General features: G+C 47.7%; 1 protein-coding gene across 1 annotated transcript in view; it reads right to left on the reverse strand.

The window, feature by feature from the left end:
- spop (speckle type BTB/POZ protein) overlaps nt 1-8,012 on the reverse strand; it is a 78,172-nt gene that overhangs the window by 51,826 nt on the left and 18,334 nt on the right. Inside the window, exon 2 of the mRNA XM_080855982.1 lies at nt 7,491-7,682. The gene's annotated coding sequence lies outside the window, so the exon portion shown is untranslated. The remainder of the gene's footprint in view (nt 1-7,490; nt 7,683-8,012) is intronic.

Consider the following 8,012-nt stretch of genomic DNA (forward strand, 5'->3'; position numbering starts at 1 on the left):
TGGCACCAGCGTTTGGTGAACACAGCCCCTAACCTCAAAAAGCTGGTGGCACCGGCGTTTGGTGAACACAGCCCCTAACTTCAGAGAGCTGTCGGCACAGGCGTTTGCGTGGAAGCAGAGGAAGCACTAATCTTGATTTTGAGATTAAGGCATGTCAAATTTGTCTTAAACCTCAAATTAATTCTTTATACATCACCCAGTTACACGATGATGAAACTCAACATGTGCAGACCAGACCAGTCTGAATTAAAACAGGTCTCACAGCACGCACACACACACACAGAACAACACTGTTAGTCACAGTCCAGCTCTTTTTAAGGCGAATCCTAACCAGGTCCACTCCTGTCCTTCAGAAATCAATTGGATTCAGCGCTGCCAAGCACACCCCCTGACTGATACAGTCTCGGCGACTGCGTTTAGATCGAGTCGTGTCAGGGTGGACCCTGTGCTCTGAAAACACACGTTTACACAGAGCAGGTTTCCAGCCGAATTCTCACAGCAACACACATCACCATTTATATTAAGTTGAAGTTCACTTCCGGCTTTCAAAGTCTGCTCTCGCAGGGAGTGTACGTATGTGTGTGAGACAGAGTGCGACAGGCATTTTTTTCAGTAAACGGAAGAAAAAGCCAGGGTAGAAAGAGGGTATGAGAGAGAGAGAGAGAGAGAGAAAGCGAGCGTGGGGAGGAGAAGGTGGAGGAAAGGTACAGACAGGAGTGCGCTGCTCTTTTCAGCCGAGCAGGACGCAGCGCCGCTAATAAGTTCAGTTCCGTCCGTCCGCTCTTCTCCCGGCGACAGAGGCGACTGCTCGCCGACCCCCCACGTCATTCTTTCTCCCAATTACCCCCCCCCACACACACACACACACGCTTAAAACTTATGTACCACAAACTCCACACGCCTCTCTTTCTCTCCCCAACACACACACAAACCCTAGCACATAATGACTACAAAACAAAGACACAAGAACAGCAAACTACATACAACCTCTTAAATTAAAAATCCCATCCCTCTCTCTCTCTCTCTCCCTCCCTCCCTCACACACACACACACACACACACAAAGAATATCCATGCCCATAATGATAACATAAAACAGACACATAGGAACAGCAGCACTCTTACCCCCAACACACACACACACACACACACACACTATCTAATGAGTCCACAGGGGCTGCATTAGTGTAGCTTGCAGTTCATGTACTGCTGAGACATTGCAAATGAGTGGCTTCTTCAAACTCTTTTGTTTAAGCAGATTACGTCTGTGTGCCAGTGTGCCATTGTGTGTGTGTGTGCGTTGAGGGCGGGTGTATACATTCTTTCTATGGCTGCAGGGTTAAGAGGCTGCAGTGAAACAACATTAAAAAGATGGCCAAACATGTCATCTTGTAAACATGTAGGTCTTCACCTGCTTTCCCTTTCAACTCACTCACTCACTCACTCACCCCCCACGTCATTCTCTCCCAATTACCCTACACACACACACACACACACACACACACACACCTCACTCACTCACTCACTCACTCACTCACTCACTCACTCACGTACGTCATTCTTTCTCCCAATTACCCTACACACACACACACACACACACACACACTCACCTCACTCACCTCACTCACCTCACTCACCTCACTCACCTCACTCACCTCACTCACCCCCCACGTCATTCTTTCTCCCAATTACCCTACACACACACACACTCTCACTCACTCACTCACTCACTCACTCACTCACCTCACCTCACTCACCTCACTCACCTCACTCACGTCATTCTTTCTCCCAATTACCCCCCACACACACACACACTCACTCACTCATTCACCCACACACTCACCTCACCTCACCTCACTCACTCACGTCATTCTTTCTCCCAATTACCCCCACACACTCACCTCACCTCACCTCACACACTCACCTCACCTCACTCACGTCACTATTTCTCCCAATTACCCCCCACACACACACTCACCTCACCTCACCTCACTCACTCACGTCATTCTTTCTCCCAATTACCCCCCACTCACTCACCTCACTCACTCACCTCACTCACCTCACTCACCTCACTCACCTCACTCACCTCACTCACCTCACTCACCTCACTCACCTCACTCACGTCATTCTTTCTCCCAATTACCCCCCACACACACACTCACCTTACCTCACCTCACTCACTCACGTCATTCTTTCTCCGAATTCCCCCCCACACACACACTCACTCACCCCCCACGTCATTCTTTCTCCCAATTACCCCACACACACACCTCACCTCACCCCACTCACCCCACTCACCCCACTCACCCCACTCACCCCACTCACCCCACTCACTCCACTCACTCCACTCACTCCACTCACTCCACTCACTCCACTCACTCCACTCACTCCACTCACTCCACTCACTCCACTCACTCCACTGGTTATGCATTAGGATGTTTGGTTTAGCGATTGGGTTTGGTTTGGTTGTACTTTGGCAGAGGTTTGCTGGTTTTTGTAGTAAATGTTAAGAGTTGCAGTGTTACGGGCATCAAAGGATGACTAAGAAAATGTATGAGACAAAACATTTATGAACACTGTCAAGGTCAACAACTGAGGGTCTGTACCAAAACACACACACACACACTGTCTTAAAGAATGTTAGCTGGCCCTTCACTCCTCTTCTGTAGTCTTTCCTTTCATCCTTCCTTCTCTCCGCACCCTAAGCTAAGGTTACGTGTTGCAGCCCTTCTTCTTAATGTTGGTCTTTATGCTGGGCTGTCTGTGAATCATCAGAGGGTGGCTGCTAACATTAACCCCAACTCTTCTGCTCTTGAAATGCCAACCCGATAAGACTCTCTCACTCCTACACACACACACCTTCAAGAGGTATCGACATTGAGGGAGACAAATAAGTGGTGACATTTGGAATTTGTCAAACCCCCCCCCCCCCCCCCCCCCCCACACACACACACACACACACACACACAATCTTCTCACTGAACTTTTCTCTATTTCTTTTGGCTCCAACCCTTACCCCCACTCAAACTGTGCACTTGAGGAAAATCCTATCCTTGCCCAAATGTCCCTCCCTGACGTTTTGTAGTTAGTTCTACAGAACCAACTGGAACTTTCCGGCAGCGTAATAAGCCAAACCTTAGATCATCACCATTACAAGGGTTCTTATGGAGGCGGCGGGACCGGTTTGAGATTAACATTCTCGAATGGGCCAATTAGAGCTTGGCGCATTGCTGTCCTCTTCTCCCATCCAATCAGCATCACCCAGGATACCAGAGCACCAGAGGAAGCCATCAGCAGGGCAGAAAAGGAAGGTTGGAGAATACCAGAGGGAGAGGAGGAGAGAGAGAGAGAGAGAGAGAGAGAGAGAGAGAGAGAGAGGAGAGCAGAAGGGGGAAAAGAGAAGTGGGCAGAACATATGAAGGCATTAAAGGGAGAAGACGGACAGACATGTATGGAAAAGTAAGAGGAAACAAAGAGGAGTAGAGCAGGGACAATTAGTCCATCAGGAACTGAGAGATAGAATAAAATTGAAGAGGAAGACTGTGGCCTAGAAGCCAGCTAGCTTTGGAAATTCAGGAGGAAGAGCTGGAGGATGGAGATTGGGAGGGGGGGGGGAGCTAGGTGATGCAGATTGGGAGGGAAGAAGAGCGGGGGGATGGAGATTGGGAGGAAGAGCTGGGGGATGGAGATTGGGAGGAAGAGCTGGGTGATGGAGATTGGGAGGAAGAGCTGGGTGATGGAGATTGGGAGGAAGAGCTGGGTGATGGAGATTGGGAGGAAGAGCTGGGTGATGGAGATTGGGAGGAAGAGCTGGGTGATGGAGATTGGGAGGAAGAGCTGGTTGATGGAGATTGGGAGGACGAGCTGGGTGATGGAGATTGGGAGGAAGAGCTGGTTGATGGAGATTGGGAGGAAGAGCTGGTTGATGGAGTTTGGGAGGGTGGAACAAGAAACATGGAAGAAGACAGCAAGACAAAGCCTCAGAGAAATAGAGAGGGGGACTGAACAGGACCCTGAGGCATAAACCTCATTTCACACACACTCACACACACTCACACACAGTCTGCAGGGTTGCCTCAGCAACCGGAATTAGACCTGAGGATAACAAAAGAACTCCAGAGACTGTGTGAAAAGAATATGACGAGAGGAAGAAGGACTGAGAGGAAAGAGAAGAGAAGAGTAGAGCAAGACAAAAGCTGGAGACTCGGTGAGATGGATATATACTCTACACCTTAAGGGAGATTTATGCTCGCCGATGCCGTCCTGGCACAATTTTTGTAAGATGGCGAGTGTGGCGCCAGTGCCTACAGTGCGGGGAGCTCAGTGATCTGCCAATGTGGGGAAGCATTGGAGTTTCCAGAGGGCACAGAACTCGTGCTCGGCGATTAGTGCAACAACTAGAAGAGACAACACGTTCGTGTGGTTTACTTATGTTACCCTCTTGCCTGATGATCAAATGTTTGCATTTAGGCTGTGCTCATGGGTGACGTCTGTTTCTGATGGGAAAAAAAACTCCAAAAAAACACCTGTACCGCTCTATTCGGCACATTACCTCTTCTTTTTGCTGTTTTTAATCCACCGATGAATAATGGTGATACAGTTACCCGTCAGGTATATTCACAGTGCTAAAATTTGGCGCATTACTTTCCAGTGTTATAGCTGGTATTTTTCTTGTCAGCCGCGACACCTATCGTTTAGCAGAAGACTGTGGTGAGTCACACACCTACCAAGCCAGAGCATACAAGATTTTGGTGCTGCGTTGAGGTCACTGTTGGCACACGCAGTGAATAGTCTGCATACCGGTGCCTTTAGACATCAGACAGAACCAGCGGGCCGGAGGCTGCTCACCACCCTTGCTGCTGTGAACTCCCTGCTTGCGCAAACAGCTGTGTCATGGTGCCCACAGTTTCAACCGCTGAACCACACTCTGAACAAGAGTCCACAACAAAACGAAAGAGGAACAGAAGGATGGACATGAGGGGAAATCACAGTTCTCTCTCTCTCGCTCTCTCTCTCTCTCTCTCTCTCTCAGACAGACACACACAAACACACACAAACACACACATACACACACATACACACACATACACACACATACACACACACGCTGCCTGAACTCCCACAGAGGCAAAGAAATAAATGTAAATGCACTATTCAACCCACTTGCCAATGTGAAGCACACACACAGACACACAATCTCACATAGTCTGTGAGTGGGGGTAAACAGCATTCGGGTTCTATGGACCGCAGTCAAGGACAGAATATAGAAAACTAAGGTACAAGAGTAGCCGGTAACCATAGACAATTACCACCTCAATTTGCAGTAACCTCTGCAGTGTCTCTCTTTCAGTGTGTGTTTTGGAAGACCAGACGGTATTTGTGGGCAAGTGATGGGAGTTTAAATCTTGCTGATTCACAGAGTGAATATATATGGTGGACAATTGTCCAGCTAAATAACATTTCCAACCATCACTGAAGCACTTTCATTCAGGTCCAGAGAGGCCAACGAAACCAGTCTTACTTGATGATGCTAATTTATATTCTGCCTTGCCGATCACAAATATACCCCCGACTGGCAAAGCTCACTGGCCATAAAACTTCTTAGACCCACACTGAAACTCCCCAAGACTAATTAGGCTGTCAAAGAGAAGGCTAGTTCCTCTGATCACAGCAAAGAGGCGGCAGCAGCAGGCCAGACCGTGGCCGCATACACACACACACACACACACACACCCCTCTACAAGGCAGTGTCATTTTCATAAATGCACACTTTTATGCTACCTCCAAAGACTCCCTTTTCTTTCATATTCTTTACTCATCTATCAGTTTCAGCTATTCCTGATGAACAATATTTTATGCATTAATCCTGTGTGTGTGTGTGTGTGTGTGTGTGTGTGTGTGTGTGTGTGTGTGTGTGTGTGTGTGTGTGTGTGTGTGTGTGTCCCTCCTACCATAAGGGACTGCTGCAGCTATTTTTAGCCCGTAGAATCAGATAGAGAGAAGGACAGCCTTCCTCAGCAGGTCTACAGGGTGGGGGTGGCACTAATGAAGAGGAGATCAGCTAGGTCCTCCATTAATTGCAATTAAAAACAGCAGTTTCCAACACACAGGACATTTCCAGCAAAAATATGAACTGTAACATTTAACTTAACTACAGGTCTCCATCTATTAATCCTGTGTTCAGAACTGGCCTGTAAAATAATCTCTTCTCATGTCAGAGGCAAATGCTTGAGGTTGGTTTGTCCAATACCACACATCTGGACAACGGACAAACCAGCTGCCAAATACAACTTGACTTTTACATGACTTTAAATCGTCAGATTAACCCCAATTCACTTGGTATGAAGACATTCCCAAACGATTTTGTTCAGGTTTTGCACATATTTTTGGAAGTCAGATCTAATCTCTAGTGACCACGACGACAGCCCGCGTCAGTAAACAGTGTTTCTGGTCTCCACCGCATGTGTCAAATTTAGTTGCCATCTACATTCCACAAGTTCTACAGACAAGCGTATTTAATGACAGTTTTGGAATAGAGCGTGGCTTGAGCTGCATATTTCCACCCAAACCTAACCCGGGTCGAAGGAGTAGTAACCAACCATGACCCACGAAGTATCACAATATTAAGTGAATATCATATTTATTATTTTTTTTATCCTTAACCATACGTCAGCTCTGATAACATTGGATCTAAAGCAAACTAGAGGGCACTAGACTTTCTTCTTGTCTACATGTTTGTCCTAAACCAAAGCGAACTATCGGGTCCCATTGGGCTCAGGTTGGATATCCATCCTGTATTGTGGACGTGTGCGCGCACAAACACACACAGACATAAAATATACTCACAATAACACACTAAAACTGTACCAAAACTGTACCAATTAACTATAAGCCTTTGGCTCAGTTCTCTCTGTGGAAGAAGCGTGTGTGGCGGAGGACTGTCAGTCTGTGAAACACACACACACACACACACACACACACACACACACAGACTCCATTTAACTCCTGTCAGCGCCATCCAACACAATCCTTTCCCTTAATCTCTCTCTCCGTCCCTCTCTGCCTCTCTCTCTCTCTCTCAGATTGCCCCCCCTTCACCTCATAATCATTCTCACACCTGTCAGGTCTTTATCAGAACTTAAGTGTTGCTTCAGCGAGCGCCCAGAGAGCAGAGGGAGACAGACAGAGCACCAGGCCCTCCATCGCTGTCACTGTGTCTGTTATCCACTTCTCTCCTCTCCTCTATATAAAGTTGGAAATAAAGCCATTTCTCTGCCTCTCAGACTTCATCATCCTGTCCCCCCCCCCCCCCCCCCTCATCCTCCTATTTTCACCCTTTCATTTTGAAAGTCACTGTTTATCCCCTTTTTCTTTCTCTCTACTGAGAAATATTTTTCTCCGAGTGGTACAGTGTGCTCTCATTTGCTCTCACCCTGACCCCGACCCCCCACCCCACCCCCACCCCCACCCCCCAGCTGGTAGCCTACTCACCCTCGGTGAGATCAAAGTGCATCAGGCATCTGTGAGGGCTGGATCTCGCATGGCTGGCCCAGATGTCTTGCGTCTCTACGTCTGGATGTGTGTGGCCGTCTTGTGAGGGCTGGTCTGTCTGTCTGTCTATCTGCCTGTCTTTCTGTCTGTGATGGGCGTTTGGATCTCTTAGCTCTTCAGCAGAAGGGATAGCTAAAAAGAAAGCAGCACAGGAAACAAAAAAAAGAGAAGGACATTTCCGGTGACGTCAACTAGGAGTAATAATGGTCACAGTCACTTCATTCGGTTCCACAACATTCAATACTAGATTTCATTTCAGCCACATTCACATACAATCAATACCACAACAGAATTCCCATGTGTGTCAACGCCTAATTGAGTGTGTATGTATAATAACTGAGGTAGATACTTCTTCCTCCTCCTCCTCCTCCTCCTCCTAACCAACTCCAGCCTTTGAGGAAAGGGAGTAGTGAGGAGTTCATTAATGGCTATCAACATTGGCACAGGAGAGAGAAACATTAG

Source organism: Sprattus sprattus (assembly GCF_963457725.1).
Source record: "Sprattus sprattus genome assembly, chromosome: 18".
Classification (NCBI taxonomy): domain Eukaryota; kingdom Metazoa; phylum Chordata; class Actinopteri; order Clupeiformes; family Clupeidae; genus Sprattus; species Sprattus sprattus.